General features: G+C 39.9%; 1 long non-coding RNA gene across 1 annotated transcript; it reads left to right on the top strand.

Moving 5' to 3' along the window:
• The first annotated feature begins 655 nt into the window (after nucleotides 1-655).
• Nucleotides 656-8,612, top strand: LOC148131983 (uncharacterized). The gene is made up of 3 exons (XR_015747227.1): nucleotides 656-949; nucleotides 1,636-1,921; nucleotides 7,989-8,612. It is a non-coding gene; the product is annotated as an uncharacterized LOC148131983 (long non-coding RNA).
• Nucleotides 8,613-9,143: the final 531 nt, after the last annotated feature.

Raw genomic sequence — 9,143 nt, 5'->3', positions numbered from 1 at the left:
ATTTCACTTCAGGTGCAAATAATTTTAAAATCAGCTCCAATTTAGGATTGAAATATGGAGAACTAGAAAACCCCCAAATGACCCTACTCTAAACATTAGGAAAGTTTCAATGATACCAATTGGTTCCTTCGCATTAGAAGATAGGCATCGATACAGTGTTTAATAAAACTTCAGAAGTGACTTTCTTCAGCAGTCTCTGGAGACCAAACATCACAATGAAAGACAGAAGAAGTCAATTCCTTGGATGTTGAGCTATTTTCCTCCAGCATCATTTTCTGGGCATGTCCTGACAGGAAGGACCACAACACCTCTAGGGGTATATGTAACACCTCCAAGGTTTTAGTAACTTTTCACTTACTTGCATGCTATTCTCCAGCTGACCTTCTGTATGTGGAGTCTTGGAAAAACTTCAAAATCCCCAGAGGAGTTATTGCTTATCACTATAATTATCACCATCCCGATCTTTGGGACACTTTCTGCTGTAGTGACTGCCTTTGATATGAACATCAGACTAAAGTAGCAAGAAAGGGATCTTTCATCAGAAAAAGATAAATGCCACAGCTCACTCTCTGTACAGTAGAAGTCAAAGATTGAAATGTTGAATATACCTTTTTCTCCTTTCCACATGAAGATTGATTTGTCTGTCTGAATCAGGAAAGTGAGAGTGCTTTGAATTCTTCTCATTCTTCTTGCTCTTGTTTAGAAACAGGAAGGAGATTGTGTCAGTCCTGTACATTATGCTTCGACTACTTCTGATGCTGCTGGTGTCTCAGGCAATCTTGGAGAAGCTTAGAGTGAAATGCCCACTGAATTTTGAGATCCGGGATAGGAAAAAAACATGGAACTTTTACAGGCCAGGAGACCATTTCATTGGCATAATCACCACTGAAACAACATCATCACCTAGAACGTTGCCTTTCAACATGACTCCTTCTAGTCAGTCTCACTCGTAAGTTACTAAGTCTGATGGAGTTGCATTCCCACCATTTGCGGTTGTAAGACTCTTCATTTCACTTACTTGTATATTGCAGGACCTGCCTAATTTCTTGAATCACTTTGATTTCCATGACTTTCTTACATTGTCTTCATTTGTGGAATAGGCTCAAATCCAAACATGTGGCAAATAAAGCCTCAAACAAGTCCAGATTATTTATGCTTTCCCTTCTAATACCATGTCCCTCACTTGAATACTGAGTTTGGTTTTAAGTAGTGATTGAAAGGGTTGTAGATGCCTCTGCCCAGCCTACTTCCATATGTAATAACTCCTCATTGATATTCAGTGCCTGGTCCTTAAAAGGTAATATGATAACTTCTTTTCACACTTGCTTTTCTGGGTCAGTTTTTCTTTAATAATTGAATGGTTTTGAATGCAAGTTACAGAGCAGATGAATACTAGGACTTTTGCAAACAATATGTATTTGTAGTTTTTAACCACGGTGAAGGATTGCTCCATCCCATCTTCTCAATGCTCATTAAAATTAGATGCTGATGGATGGCTATCATTTGCCTTTGGCTTTAGATCTGTATTGGCTTAAGACACAATAGGCTTGTGGAGACAAAGAGAATTAACTTTAAAAGAGATAATTTTGTTGTTTGTGTTGATGACGATGGTAATAACATGAACATATTTTACAGTACAGGACATTACTTTAAACTGCTAATCATGGTTTTCGCCATTCAAATGGTCAACAAGAATCGCAAGTTCCCACCCAATCTCACACTTGGCTACAACATGCATGACAACTATGTCAGCACCCTTGCTACTTCAGAAGCTTTGCTAGACATCCTCGCTACTGGACAAGCCAATGTTCCCAACTACAGCTGTGGAAGGAAGGAAAACCTTCTGGCTGTTGTTGATGCGGCTAAAAGGGAAACCTCCATTCAGACATCAAAATTAGTCGGCACCTACAAAGTCCCACAGGTTTGTCTGTCTGTGTGTGTGTGTGAGAGAGAGAGAGAGAGAGAGACCAGGATCTTTTGGATGAACTTGTGTGAATATCAAGTTTGTTGGAAGATGTTGTATAGGGAGGGATGGATTTCAAAATTTTTAGCAATGGGTTCTCTGCCCAGTTGTTGGGAGGGTGTGGCCATGGTAGGTGTGGCCTAGTCAGCCTCCTGCACCATGGTGTGTGTGTGGGGATTTTTGCTCTCCCTGGGCTCCGGAGTCTTTTTTTGAACCTCATGGGAGGGCAAAAATAGCCACCCTGGCCTCTGGAGGCTCTCTGGAAGCTGGAAACAGGCCCATTTCCAGCCTTCCCAAACTTCCAGGAGGCCCATTTTTTGGCCTCCCGGAGCGTCCACAGACACCCTGCACTTATTTGCATCCAAAATGGACCACGTGGAGAATCTGGGGGGGGGGGGCAGGGTGGGTGGGCAGGGCCAGCCAGGAGTGGGATTTGAGGGTTCTCCGAACGGCACAGAATCTTAGTTAGGGGCTCTCCTGAACCCCTGTGAACCCCCAGCAGACCATTCCTGTGTATAGATTATAGGGTTACCTTTTGTCGTGTTCAGGGTTTCTGCAGTGTGTTTGTGCTTATTTAAGTAATGTCCAACCAAGGAACAAAGAGGACCACTTCCAGCCCCGCTGAAAGGGCAAGCCACTAGAATAAAAAATGTGAGCAAACCCTATCAGTACTGATGAAATTACCAAGTTTGGTAATGAAATATCTGCAAGAGAACAACCAAGACCTGAAATTACCAAGGACTTTGCATTTCAGATATTCTCTTCCATCAATTCTGTGATTATCAATCAATCAATCAGAATAGAGCTGGAAGGGACTTTCAAGGTCTTCTAGTCCAGCCCCTTGCTCAAGCAGGAAACCCTATACCATTTCAGACAAGTGACTGTCCAGTTTCTTCTTAAAAACCTCCAGGGATGAAGCACCCATCACTTCTGATGGGAAGCTGTTCCACTGGTTAATTGTCCTCACTGTTAGGAAGTTTCTCCTTAATTCCAGGTTGCTTCTCTCTTTGATTAGCTTCCATCAGTTGTTTCTTGTTCTGCCCTCAGGTGCTTTGGAAAATAAATTGAACCCCTCCTCTTTGTGGCAACCTCTCAAATATTGGAATACTGCTATTATGTCCCCGCTAGTCCTTAATTTAATATAAAACTCAGACTTATTACATCATAGCTAAAGATGGCTGTTTGATGATGAGCCAATAGAGTGAAACAATAAATTTCCTTATCTTGGGGTAGTTTTCTCTGAGACTGCATCTGAGTCCCCTCTTTATGAAAGCAGCTGATTTAGTATAAGGGCATAAGTGAACACTGCATACATTTTTAAAAAGACAGCATTCCAGCTTCCTTGCCCCAATGAATTACAATCTACAATGCCAAGTTTACCGAAATGCTCTTGTGTTCAGCTGACATTTGGTACCTAAAATATATTATTCCTAGAACAATCAAAATCACAGCATCTGAAAAGTATAAAGGATAAAAGGATAAAGGGACTTCAGCTGCTGCATTCAGATCAGATTTGGGAATTAATACAATTTTTTCCTTCGTCTAAAATCAGGAAATATATTTAGTAGCCTAAAATTAAAGCTATGAAAAAGGAGAGAATCCCAAAATTCTGTGTTTTAGAACAAACACAATTTTAGTTAAACACCTCTTGGATTGTACAACTGACCAATTTGTGAGGAACTTTGGTCTTTTGCACAACTGGAGAATGAGCTAAAAAAATGCTGCACAAAGAGTCCTGAACATCAAAGTAGAGAAAGATATGTCCATCCTCAATAAGGTTGGCACTGTAAATTAGATGAGCTGCTACAAGCAAATCTTACAAACAAGAATTTCAATGCAAAAATGCCCAAACTTTTTACAATGGTATTTACTTGAACAAGATTTGAGCAGTTGGGCAGAATGGTTGGTTATGAAAGGTTTAACAAAATCCCTTATACTGAAGATGCTTGTATTTGCAGAGCTTCATAGACAAAAGATGTAACATTTCCATTATCCCAATGTCAGTTGTATAAGGAAGAGAGAGATAAATATCTTGGACTGTACAATAGACCAATGACCTATTACAATCCGTAAAATAAAAATAAAAGATATTTATTTATTTATTTATTTATTTATTTATTTATTTATTTATTTATTTATTTTTGTCAATTGCTTACAAGATAATAGGTATAAGTAAAAATATAGTATGAAGACATGGAAACATATAAGAAAAATAAAAAATAAGAGAAACAATAGGACAGGGACGGTAGGCATGTTGGTGCGCTTATGCATGCCCCCTACAGACCTCTTAGGAAAGGGGTGAGGTCAATAGTAGACAGTCTAAGGTTAAAGTTTTTGGTGTTTGGGGAAGAAACCACAGAGTCAGGTAGAGTATTCCAGACATTGACCACTCTGTTGCTGAAGTCGTATTTCCTGCAATCAAGTTTGGTGCGGTTAACCTTGAGTTTGTATCTATTGTGTGCTCTTGTGTTGTTATGGTTGAAGCTGAAGTATTCATTGACAGGTAGGACATTGCAATGTATGCTTTTATATACTATACTTAGATCTGACTGAAGGCGGCATAGTTCTAGTTTTCTAGGTCTAGAATTTCAAGTCTGGTGGCATAAGGTATTCTGCAACGAGTAGAGGTGTGGAGAACTCTTCTTGTGAAATATTTCTGGACTTTCTCAACTCTGTTAACATCAGATACGTAATGTGGGTTCCAGACTGATGAGCTGTATTCAAGTATTGGTCTAGCAAATGTTCTGTATGATCTAGTTATTAGTGTAATATTACCAGAGAAAAAGCTACATAAGATTATTTATTTATTTATTTTATTTGATTTATTTGATTTGCCAATTGTTTACAAGATAATAAGTATAAGTGTATACATAGTTGTGAATACACGAAATGGGTACATATAAGAAAAATAAAAGAAGAATAAGAGAAACAATAGGACAGGGACGGTAGGCACGTTGGTGCGCTTATGCACGCCCCCTACAGACCTCTTAGGAAAGGGGTGAGGTCAATAGTAGACAGTCTAAGGTTAAAGTTTTTGGGGTTTGGGGAAGAAACTACAGAGTCGGGTAGAGTATTCCAGACATTGACCACTCTATTGCTGAAGTCGTATTTCCTGCAATCAAGTTTGGTGCGGTTAACTTTGAGTTTGTATCTATTGTGTGCTCTTGTGTTGTTATGGTTGAAGCTGAAGTATTCATTGACAGGTAGGACATTGCAATGTATGATTTTATATACCATGCTTAAATCAGACCGAAGACGGCGTAATTCAAGGTTTTCTAGTTCTAGAATTTCAAGTCTGGTGGCATAAGGTATTCTACAACGAATAGAGGAGTGGAGAACTCTTCTTGTGAAATATTTCTGGACTTTCTCAATTGTGCTAATATCAGATACGTAATGTGGGTTCCAGACTGATGAACTGTATTCGAGTATTGGTCTAGCAAATGTTTTGTATGCTCTGGTTAGTAGTGTGATATTACCAGAGAAAAAGCTACGTAGGATTAGGTTAACAACTCTTAATGCCTTTTTGGCTATGTAGTTGCAGTGGGCTCTAGCACTTAGATCATTAGAGGTGAGTATTCCAAGGTCCTTTACAGAGCTTGGGTCATCAACAAGATCTTGACTATTGAGCTTGTATTTTATTTTCTGATTTTTTTTGCCAATATGTAAGACAGAGCATTTATTTGTTGAGATTTGAAGTTGCCATTTGTTTGACCATTCTGATACATAGTCAAGATCTTTTGTAGGGTAGCAGTATTGTCTGTGGTATTGAACAGCTTTACATCATCAGCGAAAAGAACGCAATTGCTCTTAATATGATCACAGAGGTCATTTATGTAGAGTATGAAGAGAGTTGGTCTTAGAACACTGCCTTGGGGGACACCACTATTGACAGGTACAGAATTTGATAGGACGCTCCCAATTTTGACCATCTGTTGTCTGTTTGCCAGGAATGCTTCTATCCAGTTATTCAGTTGTCCAGAGATACCATAGGATTTTATTTTTAGGAGTAGTTTGTCGTGTACCACTGAATCAAAGGCTTTACAGAAGTCTATGTAGATTGCGTCTATTGCTTTGCCCTGGTCGAGTTGTGTCATCCATATGTTTTTGCAGTGTAAGAGTTGCAGATTACAGGATAGTTTTTTTCTGAAACCAAATTGTTTATTGGAGAGTAGGTTGTTTGTCTCTAAGTGGAGGATGATGGATTGGTTAATAATTGATTCCATGACTTTACAGGTGACGCAGGATAAGGAGATTGGTCTGTAATTTTCAACTAGGCTTGGGTCTCCCTTTTTGAAGATGGGGATGACTGTGGCTTGGAGCTGGTCCTGAAAGATTTTTCAAAGATTATGCTTAGAGGTTTGGCTATGGCAGTGGATAGCTTTTTTAAGGTTAACAACTCTTGATGTTTTTTTGGCTATATAGTTACAGCGGGCTCTGGCACTTAGGTCATTTGAGATGAGTACTCCAAAATCCTTGACAGAGTTTGGATCATCAACAAGGTCTTGACTATTCAGCCTGTATTTTATTTTCTGATTTTTTTTGCCAATATGTAGGACAGAGCATTTATTTGTTGAGATTTGAAATTGCCATTTGTTTGACCATTCTGATACATAGTCCAGATCTTTTTGAAGGGTAGCAGTATTGTCTGTGGTGTTGAATAGCTTTACATCATCAGCAAAGAGAACTGCTCTTAATATGATCACAGAGGTCATTTATGTAGAGTATGAAAAGAGTTGGTCCTAGAACACTGCCTTGGGGGACACCACATGTTTCCTGTGTAGTCAGAATTTTAAAAAACAACATATAATAGACAATTTATTTGAGAAATACTGTTCAGTTGAGATCTGATTATGTGGGTCTGATTATTGTAAATTCAAGAAGTGATACAGAATAATGATTTGCATTACTTAGTCTTAATTCTTTTTAAATTGTTTTCTTATTTTATTTTTGTGTAGAGTCTTGTTCAGGGGTGGTATTCTACTGGTTTGGCAAGCCAGTAGCGGTGATGACAAGCGAACACTGAACCTGTTCTTTCCACCACTCTGCTGTTGGGCCTGCCTGCCTGCCCGGGCTCCCATACTCCCCTTTATTCCCTGCTTTTGAAGTGCAGCTGCTTTGCGCAGCACAGCAGAGTGCCACACGGCAGCTGCTGAAATGACCAGGAAAGTGCAGGCTTGCAGGGGGTGAGTTGGGATGCCTGTGCACCTGTGCAAATGCCTCTGCACCCGCACAAAGTGCACATTTGGCACACACACGCAAAGTATGTGTATGTGTGCAAAGCGTGCCCACAAGCCACACCCACCAAACCAGTGGTAATACTTTTTGAATCCCACCACTTGTTGTGGTTAGCTGGCAGCAGGTGCGGACAGCTGAGGAGAGCGAGGACTCAGATGAGGGGCCAGGACCATTAGGGAGCTGCCTTCAGAGATTCCGGGGGCTGGCAGCAGTGATGAGGAGGTTCCCAAGGAGCCTGTGCCAAGTACGCATGCATGCAGGATTGCTCGGAGGAAAGAGCAGTGACAATACTATGGGCTCAGGAGTAAAGCTGCAAGGTTATGGCCCCTCCTTCAAAAAGATAAAAGGCAGCTGTGAAGCGAACGTTCTTTTGCAGGAAGCAAAGATGTTTTGAAACAGCCTCGTGGACATTACAGTATCTTAAGTTGATATTTGAAGACTTGTGTTGTGAAATATTTCTTATCTGTGATTCTTGTACAGTTTTGGCAAGGTTTGTGCTTATCAAAGTTAATTAGTTTGCAGCAGCCTTTTAACCAGGGATTTGTAAGAGTCATTAAAAGGTTACTGTTCCCTTTGGTTATTGTTTGTCTTATTGTAAAAAAGGTTTGGGTCAGAACACCACTGGTCTTGTTAATGTTTTGTATTTTATATCCTGTTTCTTGGTATGGTTTAATTATTCTAAATTATTCCAATATGTTCATGAGTAGCAAATTGGATTTATTAAAATCTAGTAATTTTTTAAATTGATCTGATCCCAAACACCACATAGCATTCTTCATTGCTTTTTCAGATCAGTGATGCCATTGTTTCAGAGACTCTGAATGATAGAAGTCAATTCCCATTTTTCCACCGGATTCTCCCCAGAAAAGGGATCACGTATCCAGCAATTGTCCAACTGCTCCTCCATTTCAAATGGACCATGATTGGGCTCCTTACATCAGACACAGCGGAGGGAGAGAATTTCTTTTAGGACTTTTACTCCTATGCTGGTCAGGAATGGAATTTGTGTGGTTATATCACAACAATTCTCAGCGACTGGGCATACAACACCCCTCCGGGATGCTGTCTCTAAGTGGAGACAAGTCAATGTCTTTGTGAACTACATAGAACACGTTAACATCTGGGACAGAATCCATACTTTGCAGTTAACATTTGAAGGTGTGCCAGGACCAATTGAGGGAAAAGTCTGGATCGTGGAAAGCATCGAGTATTTGGTATTGAAGCGGGAGAGCCTTTACAAATATGTCCATAGTATTTGGAGCTTTGCTTTTCAGGAAAAAAAAGAGCCAAAAGATGATGCCCTTGGAACCAAACTCCTTGTGCAATTGGAAGATCGGTATTTTCGCTGTTCTTTTTCAAAGCATGTTTTTTCTGTGAAAGGACGGAAAAGATGCACCCAGAGGGTGTTACTGAGGCCTACAGAGGAAAGGAGGAGGATATGGATCCCATTTCACCTCCATTTACACAGTGTTATTAGGACTTTGGCCTACGCCTTGAAAGCTGCATATTCTTCCAGATCCAGGAGAATCCAGAAGAGCGAAGAGAGGTTGGGGGCTCCAAGGCTGCAGCCATGGCAGGTAGGGAGTCCCTAGCAAGAGCAATGAAACTTCAACTGACTTCATTTTGTCAGATTCGGGCTATATGCTGGTATTCTGCCTTACTTATGTGTTCCTCTTTCCATTTTCTATACTTAACTTTTTTATCTTTCAGTTGATAAGAAAATTCTTTCTGCAACCATGCTAATTTCTTCTTGAGTATCTTATTTTTCTTTTTCAGTGGTATTGTACTGAAACTGGATTTTTAGAATCATATTTTTCAGGGTTTCCCAAGCATCTTGTTTTCCCCTTTAAGGTTTTCATTCATGGAATCCTTCCCAAGCTGTCTCTAAGTTTGTTAAAATCAGCTTTTTTAAAGTCTAGAACAGAGGTGTAAAACATGATCCTGT

Source organism: Notechis scutatus, chromosome 2 (assembly GCF_049901735.1).
Source record: "Notechis scutatus isolate UNSWTSFEM ecotype Mainland chromosome 2, rNotScu1.2, whole genome shotgun sequence".
Classification (NCBI taxonomy): domain Eukaryota; kingdom Metazoa; phylum Chordata; class Lepidosauria; order Squamata; family Elapidae; genus Notechis; species Notechis scutatus.
This window is presented reverse-complemented; position numbering and strand designations above follow the sequence as displayed.